We start from the raw sequence: 8629 nt of genomic DNA on the forward strand, positions 1-8629 counted from the left end.
GTTATTATTGATTTTAATTTTTTTATAAAATCTAAAATACTCCTAATATTAAATATCTTTAATTCAAATTAACATTATCAAAATTAAAGTTAGCACAAAATACTTACCTAAACCATAATTCATAATTCACCTCATAATCCATAATTGAATTTATATAAAATAAATCTCAACAATTCTAATAACATGTATTAAAAAATTTTACTATTATCCAAATAAAAGTTACAAAGAAATCTTAAAAGTAAAAAATTGCTAGCACTAATAAACATACATGCACAACTCTTGTACAAGAACAATCCATCAACAAAATGAAATCAATATTACGATAAATAGCCTCACACATAGAAAAATGATCACAATTATCGAGTGTGATGTTTTCTCTTCTATTGGTTCCACATTTCTTGTGCAAGTTGATCCCTCCATCTACTCCAAGCATCGCTCTCAATATGGTGGATCGTTCCACTATCTACTCCAAGCATATTTTGATCTACTAACTCATCAATAGGATCCACAAACATCACTCTTCTAATGTGGTTATACAAAATACAACATGCAGTTTTGACTCTTCCTTGAGTCTTAATAGAATAAAATGACCTTTTTCTTAAAATTTTCTATCTTGCTTTCAATACTCCAAATGTCGTTTCAATGACATTTCTAACTTGTGAGTGTTTCATATTAAAAAGCTCTTGGGCTGTACTGGATTGATTATGTGAATTAAACTCACTCAAATGATATTTTTGTTCTTTATAAGGTGCCAAAAATTTTCCATAATTCATGTATCCAGTATCACATAATTAGTAATAACCTAGTGTGACATATAAAATTAAACAAAATTAATGAAATATCAAATAGTTACTTTGATAATATATTAAAGTCTCAATAAAATACCTCGGAGAACACTAAACCCATTGCAAAATAGTGCATCTTGCAATACCCTAGAATCTACAGCTGAACCCTCCCAACTCGCCAGTACATAGATAAATTGCATATCGAGAGTAACCACTCCAAGCACATTGGTTGTTATGTCACCTTTTTTGTTTCGATATCTAGACTTATTAGCCTCAAAGACATTGACTTTGATATGGGTACCATCTAAGGCCCCTAGACAATTCTAAAATCTAAAAAAAATTAATTAACTCTATCCTAAAGCACACCAAACATATTAGGTTTAATAACATTAGCAAGATAAATTACCTTGAACTATTATTATCGTTCATCCATTCTATCCTGGCTGGTTGAGGTTTCTTCAGTAAGAGATTATCACATCTCAAAATAGCATGCAATACGTCATTAAACCGCCTACTAAATATTTCTTCAGATTTCACAAATTATCTCTTTGTTACGCTAATTTTGACATCATGTGCTATAATATGTAAAAACATGGCAATCATTCTTCTACATCTATATTCCTACTTTGTTCTAACCTGCCAACCCCTCTAAGCATGTTACACAATACATGAAAGTCACGCCTGTCTATTCTTGTGTTTTCTATACATGCTAGATCACTAAAATAAATAATCCTATTGACACTAACATCCCTTACTACATGTCTACTATAACTATCATTCCATTTTTTTCTCAATTGCAATATAATCAAAATATAGCAAATCATCAACAACTTAACTATAAGGTCATTCATTAATTCGAAACGTAAAATCAAGCAGGCAATAACTCTCATATTTCTGTTTAGAATCCATTATGTCAAAAAAAGAAGAAAACATTAAAATATTTAGTTAAAAGAACATTGTAAATCAATTCAAGTATGCAATACATAATACAGATCATATAATTTAGTTTCATCTTCAAGACATATATGCAATACATATGAGTGCTACTTCAGTCTAGAATTGAAAACTACACTAATTAAAATGAAATTTTTCCATTTCAGTAGATGTATCACTGATAACTTCATCGTTTCAGTTGATGTATCACTGATAACCTCATCATCAAATCATAAGCAACAGGTCATGCATGCTACAACAATACAAACGTACGTGTGTGTGTGTTAAAGAAAGAAAACAATGGCTTCCATTGTTGCAAGCACACTTTTTTTCTCATCCAATGATTGGTGCGGAATTTATAACCCACAAACTTACCGGCAAGTGCACCGGGTCGTACCAAGTAATACCTTACGTGAGTAAGGGTCGATCCCACAAGGATTGATGGATTAAGCAACAATAGTATTTGATAGGCTTAGTTAGACAAACAGAAAAGAGTAATTGAGAGTTCAAAAGCATTAAACAATAAAGAAGAGTTTGAAGACAGGCAGGTGAATAAGTTGGGAGTAAAATATTGAGAAGACAGTTAAGGCTTCAGAGTTATCTATTTTTCCGGATTAACTTTTCTTACTGACTATTTTAAACATGTAGGATTTAATTTATGGCAACTATATGTGACTAGACCCTAATTCCTTAGACCTTTCTAGTCTCCTCTAAAATTCATCAACAGCCAATTCCTTGGTCAATTAATTCCAATTAGAGGGTGATGATCAATTTCCAGTTTATATGCCACAAAAACTCTAATTACCCAAAAATAAAAGGATTATATGTTACGTATCCCGTTAAATCCAGATAATTAAAATTTAGGAGAATATGTTTTCAAGCTGTTGTTCAAGTAAAAAGCTTTGCCAAGTTTTACAAGAACTCAAATAGAAAAAGGGTCATACTTCCGTTCCACCCAAAATCATAAAATAAAGAGCGAAAACAATTCTTAAATTATAAATTCATACATAAATTAAAATAGAAAAAGCAATAAAATTAATTCATAGAAATAGACAGAGCTCCTAACCTTAACAGTGGAGGATTAGTTGCTCATAGTTCAGAGTAAAAAACTAGGATTGTAAATTGGGATGGAATGGGATCCTCCCCAGGACCTCCTCAAAGGAAGGAAAGCTCCCTCCTTTTATAACTAATCATAATAAATTTAAAATCTACTATCTAAAACTAAAAATTAAAATAATATATTTTCCTAATTTAAGATTTGAATTTAAATTTGAATTAATTAACAGATTTTCAGTTGATGGGTGGGGACCACTTGATTTGTCCATTCTGCAGCTTCTAATATGTGTTTTCTGGGCTAAAAACTGAGTTAAAACAGCCCAGAAATCGCCCTCAGCGTTTCTGTCAATTCTGCAGATCGCTCATGTGACGCGTCCGCGTCGTCCACGCGTCCGCGTCATTTGTGCAGATTCCAGTCCACGCGTTTGCGTCATTGCAATTTCCTTCATTCCGCGCGGTCGCGTGAGCCATGCGTCCGCGTAGGTATTCGCTGGTCATCTCCTTGGGTTCTTTTCTTTCTCTGCAGAAACTTCATCAAATCCATCCGAATGCTACCTAAAATAAATAATTTTGTACAAAACTCAAAATAGCATCCATAGTGGCTGAAATATAATTAATTCTTAATTAAACTCAACAAATTAGATGTGAATTCACTAGGAAAAGATAGACAAAATGCTCACGCATCAATGATCCAATTCATTGACTCAAATCTCCTAACACACAAACACCACATCACCATTTCATATAAACTCAAACATACAACAATAACATAAACAACAATTTCTGCATAAATTCTTAATCTCAACAACACAATCTACAAACTCAAAATTCTCAAACCCAACAACATGGATAGGCTTGTGAAATCAAACAGAAAGAAGTGAAAGTTGTGTTCATCAAGTCCCAAAGTGTAGCTCCACTTTCAAGCTCACAAACCTAATGCACACAAAGACAGTGGTATAACAGAAGGAATAGGAAAAAAATAGAATGGCGATATTTTATTGCTATTGATCCAATACTAAAACAGAAGCCTTTGGCATAACAGCCATATAGCCACTAGAATGTGAAGTTTTTCAATCAATTCTATATAACGAAAAAAGGCAAGGATGAAACATCCGAAGATCACAAGTCCTTGAACTTACAGCAGATGAAGAGCCACTGAAAATACAAAAGTGTTGCATTTTATTTGTTCCCAAGTGAGAAACGTGCAAATTCAAAATCATTTATCACTGAAAAATATATACAAACAATTCATTTCCATAGGATGACTAATATTGCAAATAAATCCAAACAAATATTTGGAGAAATCAAGCTCGTCGCCGTTATGCACGACCTCGTAGTGGCAGAAGAAGAAACACGAACACAAACAAAACAAGTGTAGAAGCAGTGAATCTTCCTTCTACAATAAGGTGCGTGGTGGTCGTGTGAATCTAAATCGATGGCGAGGCAGAGCAGACACCGGTGAAGACTCCATGAATTTAGAAAAAAAATACTGGTAGGGTTTAGTTTTCATGGAGGAAGGACTCTGTTAGGGTTTAGTTTTCTAATGAAATGAGAAAGAAAAATCTAAAGAGGAAGAGTTAGGGTTAGGTTAGTAAGAATAATTTAGTCATTTTATTTTGTCATACACATTCCATTCCCATTAAAATTAAAGATAACTAAGAGAAAGATGGGAATACAATTGGTGGTATTTTAATTCCAAAGAATAAAAATTACTTGAAAATATGTTTTTAAACTTTGAAAGAAACTTGGGAATAAGATATTTTCATCTAATTTTTTTTAAAAATACTCTAATATTTTCTCAATCACACACACCGTGACATCATTCATGTTAGTATTACTTAGGTTAAATTGTTGCTTTGTTTTGTGCTATGCTAAAAAAAATTGTGCTGAAGTCTTAATCCTTGTTAAATTTTAAAAAGTTTGTTATTCTTGGTTAAAAATGTGCTGAAATTTTGTTAAAATTTTACTAAAAATTTTGTTAAGTTAGAACTTAAATTTTCAAGTTACTGGTGTCTTTAACTTTTATTTGTTCATTTTGATTATCTGACTTTTGTTAAAGAAGGAATAAATTAGTTAATTTTGTTTTTAATTCAATAAAAAATAAATTGAATTAAGTCAATTAATGAGATTAAAAGTTATTAATATATTTTATGTCAATTTTTTTGTTATAGTATATTTATTTATATTTTATTTATTATTTTATTATAAAATAATTATTCTAATTGAACTATAGTTAAATCAATTCAATCAATAAATTAATAAATCAATAACGAAAGTAATTTGACAATCCATTCCATTTTTTAAATTTTAGATACTAGTGATTGGTATTCAATGAAGGACTCAACGAAGAAGCTAACTAGCTAAGGGCCTCCACTCGGTATTTATCAATCCGATGATGATGATTATGGTGGTGGTGGCGCATTGTGCGGAGAATGTGCATGCTATATATACGAAATTGAATACAGAAACCGATGAGATGACATCAAAGTTGTTGAGCAATGTAATGTGGCTGCTTGAGGAAACAAATTAAAGACCTTGGAAACTGGAAATATTTGTAGTAGGATTCTCCAGTGACATCCAAATTGACCATTGAGACTTGTGACTATGCTTAAAAGGATTGACTCTTTCTTTAGTTTGACCGAAACACAGTGGTGACAAGACATGCCTTTAGGATTACACATACACCCCACATTTCAGCTCCGTTTACCAAGAAAATTAGTCTCTCTTATGTTTTAATGCATCGATATCCGTAGTGTGTATATTATTACTATCTTGAATTATTGTTGTTCTTCAAAGTAATAAAAATAATACTCAAACTAGGTAATTAATTAGAGTGGTTAGAAATAAGAGATCAAATTAAAGAAAGTGTAGGTTTTATGTATATTTTGGTCTAATCAAAACTACAATATATAAAAGGTATTTATAAGTACTAAATGAATCAAAGTAATAAAGGCATAGAATTCTACAATTAATATATAGATATGCTATATAAATATAAACGATACTAATTGATCTAAATTGATTCTAATGATTCTCTAACATCCCCCTTCAAACTCAAGTGGGAGCTAAGGATACCAGCTTGAGTTTGGATAACAAAGTCTGGAAACGAGTCGGGTGATGAGCTTTCGTGAAGATATCAGCAGTCTGATCCAGTGTTCCAATAGCAATGAGACGAACAACATCAATAAGGATACGTTGCCGAACAAAGTGACAATCAATTTCAATGTGTTTGGTGCGTTCATGAAACACATCATTATGTGCAATCTGAATAGCACTGCGGTTATCACAAAAAACATCAGTAGGAGACGACTGAGGAGCACCCAGATCTTCGAGGAGCCAACGAACCGAGATAACCTCAGCAGTGGTGTCAGCGAGGGCACGGTATTCAGCTTCTGTGCTTGAGCGAGCAGTGAACGTTTGCTTCTTAGCACGCCAAGAAATGAGAGCATCGCCAAGAAACAAACAGTAACCAGTAGTAGAACGACGATCAGTGGGATCACCAGCCCAATCAGCATCGGAGTAAGCCTGAAGAGACAAAGAGAAATGGGCAGAAAAATAAAGGCCATGAAATAGAGTGCCTTTGATGTAGTGAAGAATGCGAAGAACTGCCGCATAGTGAGTAGTACGAGGAGCTGACAAGAACTGGCTAAGTACATGAACCGGATAGGCGATGTCTGGTCGGGTGACAGTCAAGTAGACGAGACCTCCAACTAACTGTCGATAGAGAGTCGGATTATCCAAAACAGTGCCATCCATAGGGGTAAATCGAACATTAGGCTCAAGAGGAGTAGACTCAGTGCGACTATCTGTAATCCCAACGCGAGCAAGAAGATCTGAAGCATACTTAGCCTGAGATAGATAGATGCCATCATCGGTGGAGATGACCTCGAGACCAAGAAAATAGCTGAGAGAACCAAGATCTTTCATCTCAAAGGTACGGTGAAGTGAGGCTTTGAGATCAAAGATACCATCAACATCATCTCCAGTAAAGATCATGTCATCAACATACAAAAGTAGAAGAACAACTTCACGTTTACTTTTACGAATGAAGAGGGCATTCTCATGAGGGCTAGAATAAAACCAAGACTGCATATGGTAGTGCTGAACTTGTCAAACCATTCACGAGGAGCTTGCTTAAGTCCATAAAGTGCCTTACGAAGGAGACAAACCTTACTAGAAGGACAAGAATATCTCGAAGGTGGTTTCATATAGACTTTCTTTTTCAAATCCCCATTAAGAAATGCATTCTTCACATCCATCTGACTGAGAGACCATTTTTTAACTGCGGCAATGGAAAGAAGAGCTCTAAGGTAGCGTTTGTTTTCGGGGGCAGGACACGGAGACATGGACAGCATTTGTTTAAAAAGTGTTTGGAAGCAGAGACATGGACAGTGGACATATTGTCTCCGAGACAGTTTTTTATAATTTTGTGTCCACTCTTTCACGAAGGACAACGATGGACACGGGATTTGGAAGAGTGGACACGGACAATTTTATAAATTTTGTTTTTCTTTTTTTCCACTATTACCCCTTTTTATTTTTCCTATTGCGTTGTTCAGAGATACTTTTTTCTTCCTGTTCTTCCTCTATCTCTTTCTTTTCCAAGTACTCTCTCGTTTCTGTAGAATTTTTTATTTGGGGTAGTCATATAATATTTTAGTCTTGTCCATGTGTATCCAAACATAATACTAGACATTACATTAGTGTCTTGTCCATCGTATCCAAACACAATACACAAAAGATAATTTTTAGTGTCTCCGTCCTATTGTCTCCGTTTCAGTGTCATGTTCTGTCCTGTCTCTGAAAACAAACGCAGCCTAACAGACGTAAGACGAGTGACAGGAGCAAAAGTCTCTTCATAATCAATACCATACTCTTGCGTACAACCTTGAGCAACCAAGCGGGCCTTATAACGGTCAATAGAGCCATCAGAGCGAGTCTTGATCTTGTATACCCATCTACTACCCACAACTTCCTGATCAGAAGAAGGATCAACCAAATCCCAAGTGTGTGCTTTTTCAAGTGCCTGTATTTCTTCCTGCATTGCTTGTTGCCAATTTGGGTTTGAGGAGGCTTCTATGAATGACTTAGGTTCATGTTGATGAAGGATAGTAGAAAAGCAATGGTAATAAAAAAGATGAGGAGGTGGATTCCTTACCCTAGAAGAATGAGCGGGAGGAGGAGGCATGACGGTAGGAGCAGGATCATCGTCTGGTCTGGAATCATCGAGAGATGGAGAAGGTGGAAGAAAAGGAGGCTGTGGAGGGTCACTCGAGATAGAATCTGTAGAATCATCACTAGGAAAAAGATCAACATTGGGGTTAGTAAACAAAGGTGACTGAGTAGTAGGAATGGACTCAAAGGATGAGAACCGAGAAAACATGTGGTGTTCCCAGAAGACGACATGACGAGATATACGAATACGTTTAGAGAGAGGATCCCAACAACGATAACCCTTGTAATCAGTGCCATAACCAAGGAAACAACACATACGAGCCCGAGGTTCAAGTTTACTATGTTCATGAGGCTAAAGAAGAACAAAACATACACAACCGAAAACTCGAAGAGAACTATAATCTGGGGAGGTATGATAAAGACGCTCAAAGGGAGTCTATTGATAACATGAACAGCAGTAAGAACAGCTTCACCCCAAGTACGCTCAGGACACGAAGAAGAAACGAGCATTGCACGGACAGAGTCAAGAATGTGACGGTGTTTGTGTTTAGCTCTACCATTTTGTTGAGACATACCAGGATAAGAAAACTCAGACAAAGTACCCTGTTCTGCAAGAAAGGTTAAGAGTTTGGAATCACGGTATTCCATAGCATTATCACGTCGGAAAACCTTAATGACCT

The sequence above is a fragment of the Arachis ipaensis genome, chromosome B07 (assembly GCF_000816755.2).
Source record: "Arachis ipaensis cultivar K30076 chromosome B07, Araip1.1, whole genome shotgun sequence".
Classification (NCBI taxonomy): Eukaryota; Viridiplantae; Streptophyta; class Magnoliopsida; order Fabales; family Fabaceae; genus Arachis; species Arachis ipaensis.